Here is a 19673-nt window from a genome sequence, read left to right as displayed (position 1 = left end):
CAACAAGGATCGCAAGAGTCATCAACCCGTCCTTTAAACGCCTAAAACCTACAGACAGTGGGCAGTCTGTGGGTATGGCAAACATTCAAAGCCCAGAGAGCCATATCAATTACCCAAAGAGACATGAGACAGTGAAGCGACCAACATATGGTGAGCTTATTGGACCAGTGACAAGCACAACTGTAGTGGTAAGCAAACAACCCTGTATCGCCATCTTAGATACAGGTTCACAGGTTACTACCATCAGTTCTGACTATGTTAAGCGACACCCAACACTTCGTTATCAGGAGTTGCTACCGTGTGATGTCAGAATTGAAGGTGCTGGTGGTCATATTGTACCGCATGTGGGGGTGATCCTACTCGACGTCGAAGCTCAAGGACTGTCTGTAAGCTCCATTCCAGCTCTGGTGGTCCTCAAGATCCAGAAAGATGGAGAGGTCGCCTGCTTGATTGGAACCAATGTGATCCGACCCTTTCGGGATAAAGCTCATAGCCAGCATGGAAGGCAGTTCATGGCGAAGGTGAAGTCACAATCTATGCCGTGGTTTCTTGCCTATCAGGCAATGAATTATGATGGTCTTGACCTAGCAGATGAAGTTGGAAGCATTGGTATTGTCCGGTACGATGGAAAGAAGCCACAGGTAATTCACCCAGGGCAGTACACGGATGTCCAAGCAAAGGCACCAAGGTCGACCCATAACCGCGTAATCTCTGCAATAGTCTGTAAACATTTCCCTGGGAATTCCTTACAAGTAGACTCCGCCCTGAGTGAGGTTCGCAATGGTTGTTTAACTGTAAGAGTCACCAACGTAGGTGGTGTGGACATGTGCCTACGAAGAAACGATGCTGTGGCCATGCTCGAGGTGGCAACGTTGATAGCAGAATGTGGCCCTCCCGAGGAAAAGACGTCGCATAGTGATGGTAGTAGAATGGTGGTAGATCACCTCCAAGACGTCAAAGTACCAACTGGCCAATTATCACAAGCGGATGAGGAGGCTCTGGTCGATCTGCTGAAAGACAATGCAGATGTGTTCTCGTCTGGACCAGACGATTTTGGTCACACAGATGCATTAGTACACGAGATACCCCTCGTCGACAGTACCCCGTTCCGGATGCCTTACCGGCGGATTCCACCTGGCGAGTTTAAGGAGGTGAAAGATCACATCAAAGATCTGGAATCTGCCGGTATCATAACTCCAAGCAAGTCCCCATTTGCGTCGCCGATAGTAGTCGTCCGCAAGAAGGATAAGAGGATCAGAATGTGTGTAGATTTTCGGAAGTTAAACTCAAGGACAGTTCGGGATGCATATCCTATCCCAAGAATTGACGAGTCATTAGATGCACTTGGGAAAGCCAGGTACTTCTCAAGCTTGGATCTCATGTCAGGTTACCTACAAGTAGGAATGGCCCAGCATGACCGTCAAAAGACAGCATTTACAACCCCCATGGGTCTGTATGAGTACACCCGGATGCCCTTCGGACTCATGAATGCTCCCGCGACGTTCCAGAGGCTAATGAACACCATCCTAGGCGATTTGAACCTCACTGAACTCCTAATATATCTAGACGACATCATTGTTTTCAGTTCCACAATAGAACAACATCTCACCAGACTAGAACGAGTCTTTACAAGACTTAGACATTACGGACTAAAACTCAAACCTAGCAAATGCCATCTACTTCAACAGCAGGTCCAATATCTGGGACATGTAGTTTCCAAGGATGGCGTTGCAACTGACCCGGAGAAGGTGGAAGCTGTTAAGGCCTGGCCCGTACCAAAGTCAAGACGAGATGTGCGTAGCTTCCTTGGCTTCACTGGCTACTACAGACGTTTCATTGAGAAGTATGCATCGATTGCCCGACCCTTGTTTCACCTGATTGGAGGTAGTAAGCAGAAGTCCAAGAAAAGAAAGCCCCCTGAACCTTTCTTGTGGACTACAGAGTGCCAACAAGCCTTTGAATGCTTGAAAGGGAAACTCACCTCTTCCCCAATCCTGCGCTTTCCAGACTTCAACAAGGGTTTCATCTTGCAGACAGATGCCTCTTTGGATGGATTGGGGGCTGTGTTGGCTCAGGAACAGGATGGCAAAGAGCATGTGATTGCATATGCCAGTCGAAGCCTCCGTCCAGGAGAGAGGCGGTACCCAGCACACAAGCTAGAGTTTAAGGCATTGCATTGGGCAGCTACGCAGAAGTTCAAGGATTACGTATATGGCCAGAAGGTTACTGCCGTCACCGACAGCAACCCTCTCACGTATGTTTTGCGATCAGCAAAACTGGATGCCCATGGGCAACGATGGGTTAATGACCTGGCACAGTGCGAACTGGAGATAGTATACCGCCCAGGGAAGGCCAATGACAATGCTGATGGTTTGTCTCGCATAACTCGGGAGAATGTCAGACAGATCTTGGACAAAACATCTTCAACACAACCTCATGTCAGTGCAGATGAGCACTCTTCGTACGTTGTGCGAGTGGAGGCCATGCGGCCCATGGTAGACTCCACCAACAGAAGCAGCCGAGACTCGACGCACATCCCTAATGATCCTGCAATTTCCCTGCCATCTGAAATTTCTCTCAAGGACATACACGAAGCTCAACAGAAGGAGGAGGTAATCTGCAAGGTTCAGCAATGGATACTGAAAGGGCATAAACCGACCCGTCGTCAGTGTGACATGCAGCCCAAGCAAGTTAGAAAGCTCCTAAGGAAGTGGGGCCAGCTGACAATAGTCCGAGATGTTGTCATGTTTCAGCCTGCAGAGAGTGGTGTTCCCCTAGTACCTGTCCTTCCTCGCTGCTATAGGAGAAGAGTACTTCAAGGTGTTCACGATGAAATGGGTCACTTTGGGTATGAAAGAACATTGGACCTAGCAAGGAGCCGTTTCTACTGGTCTGGAATGCCTTTGGACATCAAACGTCACATACATCGCTGCAATCGCTGTACGTTGAGGAAGACAGCAGAACCTAAGGCGCGAGCACCTCTTGTCAGTATTCGTACATCTCGTCCTCTTGAGCTGGTATGCTTAGATTTCCTGAGTCTTGAGACATCCATGGGGGGCATTGAGAACATCTTGGTGATTACAGATCACTTTACTCGACATGCCCAGGCCTTCCCGACCCGTGACCAAACAGCATCCACAGTGGCCCAGACGCTTTGGAAGCGCTACATCGTCCACTATGGAATCCCCGAGCGTATCCATAGTGATCAGGGGAAATGCTTTGAATCTGCAGTCATTCAAGAGTTGTGCAAGCTCCTTGGAATGGCCAAGAGTAGGACTTCACCCTATCATCCACAAGGGAACGGCATGACTGAGCGATTTAACAGTACCCTTCTCAACATGCTAGGTACTCTCCAACCATCACTTAAGGGTAACTGGAAGGACCATGTTGAGACTCTCACTCATGCCTATAACTGTACCAAACACTCATCCACAGGATTCTCTCCGTTTTATTTGATGTTTGTGAGAGCGCCTCGTATCCCAGCAGATCTCATCTTAGGCAGAGATGGTCCCACTGATGACAATGTTGAAGAGGTGGAGTATGTGGCCAGGCTTCGTGTTGCTCTACAGGAAGCATATCAACGGGCCAATCACAATGCAGAAGAGGCTAGAAGGAAACAGAAGGGCAAGCATGACAAACGGGCAAGAGAGGTTCTCTTTTCAAAGGGAGACATGGTTCTGGTAGCCAACAAATCATTGCGTGGTCGCCGTAAGATCGCTGACAAATGGGAAGAATCTCCTTACACAGTAGTTAGCAAGCTCCATGGGTCTCCTGTCTATGTAGTGAAACACAACAAAACTGGCCGAGAACGAACCCTCCATCAAGATTTACTTACGCCATGTACCTTCCCAACTTCAGAGTCGGATGGACCTGTCTCAAATGAAGATAACGGCGGGGAAGCAGATGATGACTCTACCTCCATCTCTAGCGATGAATCGCTAATATCTTTGTAGTTGTCTCAGATATATTCCATTGTTGAGGACAACAAATATCTTTAGCCGGTGGCGAGTGTGAGATGGTGATTTGCTCAACACCCTACTTGCCAGCCCCCCCCCCCCCATCTCTAGATATAACTCTGTACAACCAACTAAACCTGGATAACACTGATTTATGTGTCTTGAGTTATATTATTTATGTACCATTATATGCATTTATTGCAGGTATATAATTTCTTATGATATATGTAACATTATTGCCTTGATTCCTGGCATTCTATATACAGAGCAGTGAGGAGAGAGTTTCCAGATAAGTTGATAATTCTCCTTATCAGCTTGTGTTTACGCCCGGGTCAGCAACTTCATAATCCCCCAAACAGTAGGCCCTATGTCCTTGTGCAGCTGTAACATAAACAGTGACCGTGTGGTTTCCCCCATTCACCCCTCTGTTAGGAAAAAGGGTAAAAACAAGCATCTGTACTGTAAGATACTCATTAGATTAAACTCAGAACACTGTCCCTAAACGGTTGATATAGAGAGCTGCTTTAGCTGAATGTAACAAGGAATTGCTGGAATCAAAGTAGGTACTTTTAATCACTTTGTTGAATTGTAATCATGTATTTTATGTGTGTTTGGTGACATATATGTTGGATGCCGCTATACAGTTATGTGATGTTAGTGAAGATTTGATGTACTGAGCTAATGGTGGTAAAGTTGACTGTTATATTGGGATGAATCACTTTCGAAGTATAGTTGTATAGGTTTATGTCATTGGGTTATATATCATGAGGCTGCATGAGGCGATATTGATAAAGGTTGAGCGTCTCTCATGAATATGTATTGTAGAAGTCATTTGAGTTTATTGATATATCTTGTGTATTTTTATTTTGTATTCTTGTATGATTTGTCAATCCATCCGAATCATTATGATGGTACATGCTCTTGTTTGGGTTATGTTCATAGGTGATGAATCTACTAGTTTAACGCCTACTTTGTAAGCTTCGAAAACAGGACCCTGACTGTTGCAGTTCCATATTCAAGGTGATTAGTCATTTTTTCTTTGGTTGTATGTAGAATTTGGTTACATATCACACATTTTTGTTTCACTCTCTCCATAAGATATTTGTTATATATTATGTTGGCGGTAGCGGTGGTATCTTAAATGTAAGAAATGTATCGTACAGGTCACATTTATTCTCATATCAAGATGACCAGTAATAGTATACATTTGTATTCTTATCCAGTTTGTTGTTTGTGTAAATAAATAGGCATGCATTGCTGGTACTTTGACTTGTATAAAACCCCCTCATAGTTTGATTGCGAATACAGATAGCATGATAGTCGATACCTGTAGGATATACTGTATGTTAACGATTGCTAGAGTCTGCTTTGTTTATGACTGTTGTTTCTTTTATGCTCATGACTTTGTTTTATTTTTGTTTAGGACCATACAGATGCAGAGTAGACTACCTCAATGCTGTGTTGGTTTTCTTTGATCGTACTATATTTATCATTGTTTTGTACTCATATACTTTTGAGTCTTGTGCTAGTTTCGGAATAGTTAATAAAAGAACTTTTTGTTCAGTTGAACGGTAAAAGCAAAAGATTCCAGACTCTCCCTTTATTACCGCCTTCTCGTAGAACCTTGTAATCAATTAGTTAATTTCAGTCGTTATAATTATATTTCAAACACGTCCTGTACACAAATAGGAGGTCACATTAGCTGGATTCCAGGCGCTCGCCACAACGCCTAGTTGTCTATAAAAATGAGTTGCCTCCTTCCCTTTATAGAGGAAGCCCCTCCCTCTGAATTCGGGGCCTTGTCTTAAACAGTCAGACGAGGGAGCAAAGCGACCGAGTGCGAATAAATACATATATGAATGGTGAAACCCTGCAAAGCACGGGTGGCCAACCTTTGAAAGCTCGCGGGCCACAGCTAAAGATTGACATTTAACTTGGCGGGCCGTAGGTAGTCTTCTCTCCCCCACACACACACACTCAAATACGTGTACACACCTGCAATTTTGCAACAAACCAGCAAACAACAAAATCAGTGAGAAAGAAAATCAGGCTTATCTTTTTAGTGTGATTTCTGGTGCTGCATTTGATGGACAAGTTTAAGCAAGTTAGACCAGTCACTAATTTGGCAGGTCTTTGTTTTCTAGCCTCACCATGTAACTCTCCATAATTTGCTATAGATGCAGCGTGCATGTCATAATGTCTTGCTATGTTGTTAACCTTCATTACATTCACACTCTGGTGACAAATGAGGCAAAGTGGGTTACCTCTCTCCTCTATGAAGAATTACTTCAGGCCGCGGGTTGGCCACCCGTACTGTACAGTATCATCCATGTACATATCATCCATGATTGTACTGCAAAAAGATTGATGGCACAATATTCTTTGTTCTGTTAGGAGTACGGAAAAAACGTATTGCCTTCTCTTTTTAAATGAAACACTGTATTCATTAGTATGTGAGGGAGCGTAGCGACTGAGCGAATATTTCGAAGTACTGAAAGTTTGCATTTAATTGCACTAGAATGCTTATTATACATTATGGTAATGCAAAATAATTTCATGCAATATTCTCTTTGTGTTTTTGTGAGGGGGCCCCTGGGGGGGGGGGGGAGGGGCGGCATCCTTCCCCTCTGCGGCTCTCCTCCTCTTTCGGCGTCTATGTTTGTATTGTGTTAGGGTTGTATTTCTCCTACAAGCAGATGTGGGTGACTAACATGGGGACATATCTACCATAAGGGAGTGCAGAGACACAAAGATTTTTTTCTCAATACGTTTCTATCATTCATTTTAACGTACCTGTAAACACGCAACAAACGGTATTGTGATGAAACTTTGAATAACGATCCATGAAAATCATATTTTGTTCAAATTTTATTTTTTACTTTTATCTTTATCATAATTTATATTGCTGTTCTTCATATTATTACCGCTACTACTATTACTGCTCTTGTTACTTGCTTATAACTAGCATTGTATATGATAACTGCTATACTTTCGCTCTGATTCCATTGGCACCTGAGGAGGGGTGATTTAACATGCTTCCCCCTAACCTATATTTCTGGGGGTGCATACCCCCTTCCCATCTACTCACTATCTATACGCCCCTGCCACGAAAAAAATAATGGAAGTGATAAAGTGTAACAGTATGAGTTGATCAAAAATTATTCATAGTGTTGGAATCAAATAGTCAACATGTAGAGCTTGATAACTGTCGCTTTCTTTAAAATAATATCACCTCTTTACAGAGGGGTAGCACGAACCCATACACTGACAACTTTTTTAAAATTCAATCCCTTCTAGTTATTTGCCCTTTCTTTCATCTGTCTGTCTGTCTCTGTCTTTCTCTCTCTCTCACCCCTCATTCTATAAGGGACCATTCAAATGAGATGGTCATGTGCCCCCATACTAAGCCACTAAATACCTCTAAAGAAGGGACAGTTTGTAATTAAACTTCTTGTTAAACTTACAGAAAATGTAAACAATTGCCAAGATGAACGCAGAGACTAACGAAATCAATGATAAATAAACGTGTTAACAGTAGATTTAGATTCCCAAATCAACAAAATGCAAAGTAATCAATTTGAAGAAGAAGAAGGGAAAAAATGTAACAAGTTAGTAAAATAAGGGGGGGGGGCATGCAGAAAAGCACTTATGAGATGCATGCACCTGAGACTTAGTTACATAATAAGAAAGTTACGGTCAAACAAATTAAAAATCAGAGTTATCAACAATGAACTAAAGAGTAGTTAAATGATATAGTATAGTATAGTATATAGTATACAATACCTTTATTAACCCATTTCCATTACACGAAAAGAATAGAATAGTCATAGTTGTAACACGGAACAAATAACAAGCAATGGCTAGATTATGGGAAAGCATAGAATGTGGATGCGCGTAAATATTTCGCTGATGAATATTGGTACGCGTTCGTGATCGTACGTACGTACCCAATCGTCATTTTTTTAGCGGCCGACGAGCCACAGAATAAGTGTAAGTAGATTTGATTTTTCTTAATTTTGAATCAGTTAGTAGTAATATTACTGAAGGCAGGCGCGGATCCACGAGCCCAATTCTTTCGGCCCGGCTATGGCAAGCCCATTGTGTAAAAACTAGATAAACTCAGTTTATCAGAAGAACTGTGTTTATCAATGATAAACTGAGTTTTTCTGATAAACTGAGTTTATCAACTGATAAACTCTGTTTATCTGATAAACTCTGTTTATCTGTTGATAAACTGAGTTTATCTGAGAAAAACAGGGTTTATCTAGTTTTTACACAAAGGGCTTGCCATAGCCGGGCCGAAAGAATTGGGCTCGTGGATCCGCGCCTGACTGAAGGCGATCCCTTGAATTTTATTCAGACTTTTTCTAAAACAAGTTAAGGCTACCGATTAGATATAGAATCTAGATCTAGTGCTGAACTTTGCTCTTCTTGTGCAGGACCGAAGTGTATGGAGTGCATGGCGAAGTCCTGCAATCGCGAGGCCCATAAGCAAGGCTTTACGGGGCTCTCTCTTATCTTTAATTCGTAAGATCCCCAGCTCGCATAGAACATCCTGTACATGTATGTGCAGATGTGTCATTTTTGTGTGTGTATATAATGGGAAGCCCTATGTCTGCCTACCTATTTACTCCCAAATTTGGTTAAATAACTCACTAATTTAGATTACTCATTTGCCATATAATCACATGTGATGAGCCTAATAACCTGACTGACTGATTGAAGCATTACTCACTAGTTGAAATGGAGCGATTAACTCACAATATTAGGTTAAATAACTCACTAATTTAAAATACTCATTTGCCATGTCACTATAATGTCAAATTAACAAAACTCCTTCCTGCGCGTTATTAATCTCAATTGAATGAGTTAATGCATTCAGTTAAGTGTGTCACTATAGTGTCAAAATTTATTTTCCTATTTGAGTAAGATTATCCAAATTTTTCTTTTTGTGTAGCTTAAGTATGTATTCAATAGTTATTCATATTTATTTCATTACATTTTCATTCATTGTTGTGATACTTTTGTGTGTTAGGGGTACCAGACACGATAAGCATTCAATGCTATTTTCTGGTCCCATTTATCCTTTCAATGTTAACCATTCACATTTGATTGTACTTTTGTTTGGATAATAAACTTCAAACTCAACTCGAATTCACGTGGTTAGATACATGTGTACGCCAACTTTTATTGACGTAGGTATAAGGATCGTCATTTTAGAGCAAGGTGAAGGTATTTCGCAATTTTCTTGAAATTGGCGGATTTTGAGGGCAATTTCCTCAAGTTTGGTCAGTGTTAGGGTATATAATTTTGTATTTGGCTGGAAAGGGCATATCTTCAAGTATCTAAATACAAAAAAAAAATGCGGGTTTGGCCAGAAACGACGGAGATATGGCCATAGAAAGAAAGACAGTTCCAAGAACTTTAGAGGGCGCCATTTAATTTTGAAGATTCGTTGGAGCGTACAATTCAGCATGGCTTTGTGCAATTATGAGATAAAGATACTGCAAGAAATTGAGACGAAACGGAAATGTTATAAGAAAGAATTGGCAATTTAAAGATTTTTTAGGGGTCCATTTTAATCTGAGTCAGTTTTGGATTTGAATTTGCAGTGCGAAGATGGCATTTTGAAGGTCAAGTTCTACGTCGCATATAAAAGAACATATCTTGGACTATTTAGAGGATTTTTTGTTAGAACTCTGTAGGATCTAGGGTAGTGGAGATAGGAAGGAAGAAAGAAAGGCCTTGAAATGGACCAGAAACAAAATGACGCCTGGACGGTTATGCCTGAGTGCTTTCGAAAATCGAAAAATGTAGTGACCTTGATGAGATGCTAGAGACTATGCCTATGAAACTTGAAAGGAAACGGACATGAGAAAAGGGCATAACTAGTGATTACAAGCACTACGTGCAAAACGAATGGGACTTACTGACGAAAACAAGGAGAACACGGAGAAGTAGAATATTTGCAGAATTTGGCAGAATGTGAACTAAAAACAAGGCAATGACGATAGCCAATTCCCAGAACTTTAGAGGGCGCCATTTATTTTTTGAAGATTCATTGGAGCGTGAAATTCAGCATGGTTTTGCGCAATTATAAGATAAAGATACTGCAATAAATTGAGACGAAACGGAAATGGTATAAGAAAGTTATGGCAATTTTTGATTTGTAGGGGTCCATTTTAATCTTTATTTTTTGAGAATGTGAACGAAAACAAGGCAATGAGAATATTTGTCATTGAAATAATAATAATAGGCATTAATATTACGCCGTATATCTGGAAAATTCTGTTCCGAGGCGCACAAATTAATCATTACCCCGGCTTTAGCCTAGCTGCGATTACAGCGCTCTAGCATTTCAAGGAATGAATTCCAGCCGGGTATCCATTTACCTCAACTGGGTCGAGAGTGGCAATTGCACATTAATGTCTTACCAAAGAACATTAGGGCCGTGTCGGTGATAGAACCACGAACTTCGAATTTCAAGTCAAGTGCTCAAACCACTTGACTACGAAGCTTTTAATATATTTTATTTATATCTATTTATGTATCTATATTTTGAATGTTGGGCACCGTCTTTAATATATGAAGTTGCGATTTATCTATACTGAGGAGCCGAGTAATGCCAAATTGACAAATCTGGATAAACAGTCTCGTATAATTATTTTGGATTTTGGCCCAGATCAATCAATGAAACTGCCACCCCCCCCCCCCCCCACTGCCCGACTTTATAAACATAACTGTACAAGCGAGGGAGCAAGGCGATCGGCTTTGGAAATTCACAAGGCTAGGGTGCTCAGCGATCGAGTAGAAGGCCGATGAAGAGTTTTGCAATTTGAACATAGATAATTGATTTTCTTTTCATTTCTCCTTAAATGATGAACACAATTAACAAAAACTGTTTAAAAATCTGGCAGTCAGCCAGTGAGAACGAATTCGTTTGATACAATTATGGAAATCCAAGCACTACTTTAAATAAACAGAACTTTGTAATTCCTAGCTCATTTTTCCTGATTGAGGTGTCATATAAAAGGGCAGAAACTCAACTTTTTAGAAATGTGATTTTCTCGTTGAAATTCAGATACCGTCCGCCAAATGACTTTTTGGTTTCCTCTCTTCAAATTTATTTTAATCACTCATGCCTGAAATATGCATTATATGATTTATATCAAATGAAAGAGGAGGATCTAAGCTTTCGAAATATGTGTCATTTATCAATTATGGTTGTGATTAAGTTATGATAACACATCGATAATTCTCGGTTTCGTTTTTTCTGGGACGCACTGTATAATATGTGCACAACTTTTTTCACTTTTATTATTAATAACAATGCTTCCGGGATGATACATGTAGGTTCAATGGTCTTTGGTGTGACATTTTTATTAAAACCAAATCGAATAGCATGACAAAAGCCATTGCGCATTGCAGTGGCTAATCTTTGTAATATTCAGCCCCCATGAATACCTAAAGAGATGTATACGATAGAGGTAAGAACGATTGGACCATATGAAGAGTGAAATTTTCAGAAGAAATAAATCTTCTTATTCATGATATTTCAAGTGATTTTTAATGCATACAAATATCAGTAACTTTAACCCCATCATCATTGTACAATTGGCCTCTTTGTTTCCTTATTATTTATCCCATTTGCTATTCCATATAAATTCGAAAAAACATCGATTGATATCCTTGATAATTTCTAATTTTGGTTCTGGAAGAGATAAAAATAGATAAGTCAATTTGGGTACGAATACGGATTTTACTATGGTGACTCTTTCTAAGGGAGTCAATGTTTTTCTCAACCATATCGTCATATGACGGTTTATCTCTTGAACCTTTTACTTGATAATTGTGTTAAACATTTCTGATATTTTAACTGAAAAGTTTATGCCCAAGTACCTTAAATATCCTTTAGATATCCAGTAAAGTTTGTACTCGTGTAAAATCTCTTTTTTGAAAGTTCTATTCTCCCCAATCCATATCACTTGAGTTTTAGTTGTGTTAATTTAGAGATTGGACATACATGTATTTGCAAATTCAAGTATTGTAAGGGCACATAGTAAATCCTGCATTAAACCATTGAGAGTCAAAAGGGTATCATCTACATGACTATGCCCCTTTTCTTCTCATCACCCTCAAAAAATCCTACCCATTGTTCATTATATAAAAAACCTTAAAACGAAGAAGGTAATATATACTCTTTTGTTTCCCCTGAACCCCCTATCCAGGCTAGCCCTTACCATCCATGCTACATGTACATGACTTTACTTGCCCCTTCTCATTACCTTCAAACGATCCTACCCATTGTTAATAATTAATTATAATTATTTTTTTAAACGAAGTAGGTAATATATACTCTTCTATTTCCCCTGAACCCCCTTCCCCCATCCAAGCGAGCCCCAAACCATCCAGGCTACATGACTATGCCCTCCCTCTTCCCATCACCCTCAAACAATCCTACCCACTGTTCATAATTTATAAAAAAAATCATTCAAACTAAGTAATTTATACTCCTTTATATCCCCTTAAATCCCCACACCCCTCCCCCGCCCATCCACTAGCCCCTAACCATCCAGGCAACATATGCCCAACCTTTTCTCATCAGCCTCAAACAATCTTGCCCGTAATAAAAACCCTTAAAAAAAACGAAGTAGGTAATATACTCATACATACATCATTATATGTCATTTTGAAAGCAGGCCATTGAACAAGTAGGTCAATTCAATAACCAGTGTGTGACTTTAAAATCCGCGCGTGCGCGCTCAGGTGCTCGACCGGATGACTACTACACAACGTATATGCATGTGAGGATAGAGCGAGAGGTGTTGATTGAAATTAGGAACCAAAAATGATATAACACACTAAAGTATAAGATAACCCAAAGTTTATTTATTTGCCTACACACGGCATTAACTCTGCTGTGAGTAATGTAAGTTTTGAGAATTGAGTGCTATATTTTTTAAATAAATAAAGTGCTGCATGAGAAGCATAATATATTCATTAACAAAATGTTAATTAATGTTGTTTCTACAGAGGCGCTAAGAACTGTTTATCATGTTTATTTGCGCAGCTAAATGATTTGAATCAATTGCAAATTTGAATAAGCCGGGGCCCAGATGTCAGGAAATTGAGCATTGCGTGTGCGATGCGCAGATGAATAAAGCATTGTGTATATAACATGACGTTAAAGCCCCTCTGCACTAGTTTGACCAGGAGGGATTAGAGGGATTATCGTGGTCACTGACAGGTGGGTATCTCATCAACTCAGCTCTCAACTAACATACGAAAAAGAGGATCATGGTGGACCAACAGGCACCGCTTAGGCATTGTTTTCTATGTAGAGGGAGTAAGTAGCTACAAGTAGGCCTATAGTACAGTGGGGCTTTAAGCAAGTCGTTTCTACAGAGTTTGGACAGCGCACATCAAGTGTATCAGAATAAAAAACATCGCCTCTGAAGACGTTTAGGTTACGAATTTATGGTACGATACATGGTATAATTTGTTTATGGTGTGCTCCTATAGGCTATACAGAAACTTTTATCTGGAAATAATTGGTTTGACCCGTATTTATGGTAAAGTAAATTCTTTCCCCACATGCTGTACAAAGAAGTTTGTAGTATGTGTATTTCGCATGTATAAACCACTCATTTGTTTTAACTGTCTTTTTTTCTCATTAATTGTAGGCATCTTATTTCAAAGCAGTGGATTCAAATCACATTTTGGTCACAGTATATTGACGTGAGACTATGCAGAAAAATATTACTTTCTCTCAACCTTCTAGATGTTCCCTTAAAGTTCTCACTAAATTTCGACTGCCCTTAGATGATCTAGTGCTCATTTACTGTTCATACATAAGGCCAGTGTTGGACTATTGTGCGCCCGTTTGGAACTCCGGCTTGTCTGCCAAACATAATGAACAAATAGAGAGAATTCAAAAGCGAGCGTGCCGCCTCATGTTAGGGCCACGTTTTGTCTCGTATCAAAACGCTCTTCAACTGTGTAAAGTGTCCTCTTTGAGTGACCGCAGAGAATATCTGTGCCTCAAATTTGCAAAGAAGCTGCTCGAGCCTGGGTCAAAGTTTAGTCATTGGCTGCCCTAAACACGTGGGAACTCCCATTCTCGAAATCTGAGAAATAAAAGCAAGTTCACTGAAATGTCATGCAAAACGACACGGTATAGAAACAGTCCGTTGCCATATCTAGTCAGACTGTTAAACGCTCATAGTACTGAATAATTACCAGTTTCACCTTCGACGAACATTGTTCTCCACTATACTTTCACTCTAATACCCCTATTTTCTCCTCTCTGTCAGTGCTGTGCTGCGAAGCGGGAGAACCTCTTCAGATCATGGCTTTCTTGTTCTCTAGCTCTCTGTCTTGTTACTCTCATTTTTGTCTCCCCTCCCTCTCTCTCTCTTTCTCTCTCTCTCTCTCTTTCTCTCTCTCTCTTTCTCTCTCTCTCTCTCTCTCTCCATCCTCTCTCTCTCTCTATCTCCCTTTCTCTCACTATCTCTCTTTCTCGCCCTATCTCTCTCCCACCCTCCCCTCTCTCTCTCCCTTTTCTCATTCTCCTTCTTTCTCACTCTCACTCAAAGATTTTTTTTACTTTTTAATGCACTTCATGATCATTTTAAAGCACAGTTTGTTTAGGGCTTCAATATTACACCACTACAGACCCTGATAACACGTACGGCCATGCATATCAGATTTAACATTGTTAAACGATGCATTTAAGGATCAGTCATAAGCAGCCTCGTGACACAGTAGAAGCCATTATCGGTAAATGTGTACATATACTTGTATTATTTCTGTACATTTATTTTTCATATTGTGCATGATCACTGATTAATTAAACACTATAGAATTGATCATTTCATTCCAAAGGCAAATTTTTCGTAATTTTCAAATATTTATAACTTATAATTGTAGATTACCATATTTGGCAAGTTTCAAACAGTGCTTCCCCGCCCCCCTCAGCATAAGTCAATAGAGCTTTCATTTTACTCTCATCAGCAAACTAGAATTGTATTGATAATTTACAAAATAATTCCTGAATCACGTTTTGTATTGCCAACAAATGTTTAAAATCAAAAAGTATGTTTACACAATGTCTGTGTGCAATACGAGATTTTTTCTGATAAATCTTACTTAGCAAGCAGTACTTTTCTGACAGAATTCATTATTTCATTCATTGTTTACGCTCCAGTTTTAAGTTATGGAATAGTTGTTCTTAAATGTTATTGCTTTCTTTTTGCTTTATTCATGCATTATAATTCTTTGCGTCCATGTATCCTGGATATTGAAAGCAGTGCATAATACAGGAGATTCCACCCAAAAGCCAAACCATGAGTCCAAGCTTATTGAAGAGGAATATTTCCAAAATGAGGTCTACACTCATCCGATAGCATAACTGCAAGAACATTTCAGGTTATTGTTTCCCTTCATTATATAGAGAGATGGGGGGGGGGGGGGGGGGAGGGGGAGGGGGGGGGGGTAAGTTGTAGCCACAAACCTGAATAGTTTAGCTGTAAAACTGAAATAACCATGCATGTCACTTGCAATTTTAATGAATTACAGGGTTTACGAAGTGACATATTAACGATTTGGGGAAAAGATTTCAGTATTTTGCACATATTTGTAAGAACTATTCATGAAGTTGACCTGTTTCATAATGCTTATTTAGTAGACTCGATATGCTAAGTCTCATGCTCATCTCCCATCCCCTTCGTATCAAAATGTCGGTTCCGAAAAACTTTGGCAAATTATATAAGTTGGTAATAGAGAAACAATCAGTGAGGTATAAAGGCAATACAAATCGATTCCATTCTTAAGCAATTAAATAAGCGTACGCAGGATTTTTTCAAGGGGGGGGGGGGGGTTAAAATCGGGCCCAAAAGCAACGACTCAGCTTTATTATTTTGCTCCCGAAAATTTGAAAATCGACTCAGCCAGCCGAAAAGTCGCTCAGTGGGGGGGGGGGGGGGGGGGGGGGGGGGGGGGTGGTAAGTAAGAGGCACTTTTTTTTGGGGGGGGGGTCTCGAAATTTGGAAATTTTATATTTTTTTCGTTGGGGGGGGGGGTAAGGTCACCTTTTTTTAGGTTAGCCATGGGCATAATTTTTTTTTTTTTTTAATAATTAAAAAAAAAAATCAAAAGGGGGGGGGGGATTTAGGAGGGTTTTAGGGGGGTTTATACACAATAAAAAATACCAAAGGGGGGGGGGGGCGGGGTTCAACCCCCCCCCCCCCCCCCCCCCCCGTGTACGCGCCTGGGTATGGCACGTGAAACGCCAATATAATTTTAAAAATGCTGCAGTTACGTTGTAGGTGTTTAAAGTGAATGGCGACAAAGGATCTACGTGTTTTTGTATGTTTTAGACTGCGCGTATTCAGTGAGCTCTGTTTATAATATACAGAAATGTAAAGCAAATTGAACTTTATGTCAACATAAAAACTCTGCGGTTTCGACTGTTTTGCAGCATCAAATCTGGACTTAGTAACATTGTTCAGGTGAGAGAAAATGGTGCTAAGGTATTATCTTAAATTCTAGATGTACACTTAGTTATAGTTTGAAGGAAAACAGACCATCATTATGATAGAAATTGGGAAAAGCTGATCTATTTGATTCCTTCATTCTCCAAACTATATTATTATAATTTGATTGAATTTTAGGTGAATGCATTTCAGTTTTGACATATTTCTAAAAGCCTATTTTACATTTTATTTTCATGGAAAAAACGGATGAGAAAATTCAAAATTGGTAGGGAGATTTACTGTTAGAGGATGTCGCACAGTGACGCCTTCAAAGAAAACCACAGAAATATCTTTGTGGTTTGAGAATTATTTAGGATTTTTTGCATGTTAGAAGGTTAGTACATAAGAAGGAATATAGTAAAAAAAAAAAAAAAACAATTATTGCACTCTAAAGAAGTAAAAGAGGAAGTTGTAGAAAATGCATGTACATCAAAAAATATAACCTTCAACAATGTTACCGGTTAAGTTTAAAGGGCAATCCAACCCTTGTAAAAAGTTCATTGAAATGGAAGCAGATAATAAAATACACAGAAAGGCGAAAGTTTGAGGTAAATGAGGCTTATAACAAATAAGGGAGTTATAATTGTTTGAAATATGAGATCACTAAAAATCGAAGCAAATCTCAAAATTGGCAAATTGGTCAGTAGATTATGAAGTAGTCATAGGACAGCTCTCCCTTTTGTTACTAAATTATAATGTATTATCTTTCTATTTTTAGTCTTGCCCCCCCCCCCCGCAAAGAGAGAGAAGAGAGAGAGAGAGAGAGAGAGAAGGAAGGGAAAGGGAAAGGGATTCGAGGAGAGAAATGGAAAGAAAGAAGAGAAAGAAGAAAAGAAAGGGGGGAAGAAGATCGGGGGGGGGGCAAAGGGCCTTGCCCCCAGGCTGTTGCCTCCCACATCAAAAAAATGAGAGAGAAGGAAGAAAAGGGGAAGAAAAAAGGAAAAGAAGAGATAAAGGAAAGGAAAAAAGAGGAAGAAGATTAGAAAAGAAGGGGGATATCAGCTGCAATTTTTCCCGCCAACAAGTTGTCTATCGGGGGGGGGGGGGGGAGGGGAGGCCCTTGCTCACCGCCCTGCCAAAACAAAAGAGAGAAGGAAGGGAGAGGGAAAGAGGAGAGCTAAAAGGGGACAAAAAAGAGGAAGAAGAAAAGAAAAGGGTCAAATAAAGGGGAGATCAGTTCCGATTGATCCCTCCAACAACATTTGGATTCGGGGGGGGGGGGGGGGCAAAAGGCCCTTGCCTCCCCCCAGTAAACCTAATAGAGAGAGAAAGGAAGGGAAGGGAAAGGGAAAGAGGAGAGAAAGAGAAAGAAAAAGAAAGAGAAAGAAGAAAGTAGGGGAGATAAGTTGCGATTTTCCCCCGCAAACAAAGTTTAGATCGGGCATTTCCCCCCTTGAATAAAATTCGATACCGGTGATTTGCAAATGTTGCTGAAATGGCGTGATTTTCCAAGATTTTTTCTCACCTTTTAGAAAAGTTTACTTTTTTATGCGTAAGTTGGAAAATGAAAAATTCCTAAATTTACAGTCAGGCAAAAATATGCTCAGGGACCGCGGAACGGCGGTGCTCGGGGCCTCGAGCTCTCCCCGAGTTTATTCTAAAAGAAATATATTAAAGAGACATAGAAAGAAAGAGAGAAAGAATAGGTACTCGTCAGTGTCACAAAATAATGAGGTATCAAAATATGCTCATCTGACCGTGACTAAATGCCTAAGACCCCTAAGCTTCAGGGGGCTCCGCTCCTGAACCCACGCCAATTAGTGTCCTGCCAGTGTCACAAATAAGGTATCCAAAAAATGCTCATCTGACCTTAAATAAACGCCTCAAACCCCCGAGCTTCCGGGAGCTCTACCCCTAGACCAAACCAGTGGCCCTAAGACGGGGCCCCTTGATACTCATCTGACCGTAATTTAATGCCTAAAACCCTTGGGCTTCCGGGGGCTCCGCCCCCTGGACCCCACGCCAATTAATGACCTGCCAGTGTCACACATAAGGTATCAAAATATGCTCATCTGACCGTAATTAAACGCCTGAAACCCCTGAGCTTCTGGAGCTCTGCACCCTAAATCCAACCAATGGTCCTAACGCGGGCCCGTAGATGCTTATCTGGTCGTAATTTATTACCTTAAAGCCCTGAGCTTCTAGGGGCTCCGCCCCCTTGGCCCCACGCCAATTAGTGACCTGCCAGGGTTGCAAATAAGGTATCAACATATGCTCATCTGACCGTAATTATATGCCTAAAACCCCTGAGCTTCCGGGGTCTCTGCCCCCTGGATCCAACCTAGGCCATAAGGTGAGCCCCTAGATGCTTATCTGACCGTTATAAAATGCTTCAAATTCCTGAGATTCAGGAGGCTCAGCCGCCTGGACCCTACGCCCATTAGTGACCTGCCAGTGTCATGAATAAGGTATCAAATTATGCTCATCTGACCGTAATTAAATTCCTATACTCCCTGATCTTTCGGGGGCTCCGCCCTTCGACCCCGCTGGGGCTAAGAAATCTTGGATCCGCGCCTGCCTTGGGGAACTACTCCAAATATATGTGATTAGCACATTACAACAGGTCGTCTACAGAGAAAAGACACTCTTAAATCATACATTTTGAAGAAAAAAATAGTTTAATCATTTTGTGTGTTGAAATAAATGGGAAAGTAGTCCTTCACCCCGTCACTGTGACATTACCGATTCAGCGAATGTGAAGTTCCCATACGTTTAGTGATTACAACTTTCGAAAATCAATAATATATTTATTTTCTGTCAGATTAGTTATAGTTATTAGATATAGTTGTGAGTTAAGGTTGGATTTACCTTTAAAGGGTAAAAAGGGTTAGCCGTGCTTATATAATGTGATTAGGCGGTTCTAGGACAATTACCCCCTGGGCAATCACCCCCCGGAAAATTACCCCCCGGAAAACTACCCCCCAAGGACAATTACCCCCCGGAGAATTACCCCCCGAGGACAATAACCCCCTAAGGACAATTACCCCCCGGAAAATTACCCCCCGGAGAATTACCCCCCGAGGACAATTACCCCCAAGGACAATTACCCCCGGAAATTACCCCCCCGGAAAACTACCCCCGAGGACAACTACCCCCGAGGACAATTACCCCCGAGGACAATTACCCCCCGAGGACAATTACCCCCCGAGGACAATTACCCCCCAAGGACAATTACCCCCCGGAA

Source organism: Strongylocentrotus purpuratus, unplaced genomic scaffold (assembly GCF_000002235.5).
Source record: "Strongylocentrotus purpuratus isolate Spur 01 unplaced genomic scaffold, Spur_5.0 spur5_scaffold_9, whole genome shotgun sequence".
Lineage (NCBI taxonomy): Eukaryota > Metazoa > Echinodermata > Echinoidea > Camarodonta > Strongylocentrotidae > Strongylocentrotus > Strongylocentrotus purpuratus.
The sequence above is the reverse complement of the archived record's forward strand: the minus strand, read 5'-3'. Positions refer to the sequence as shown.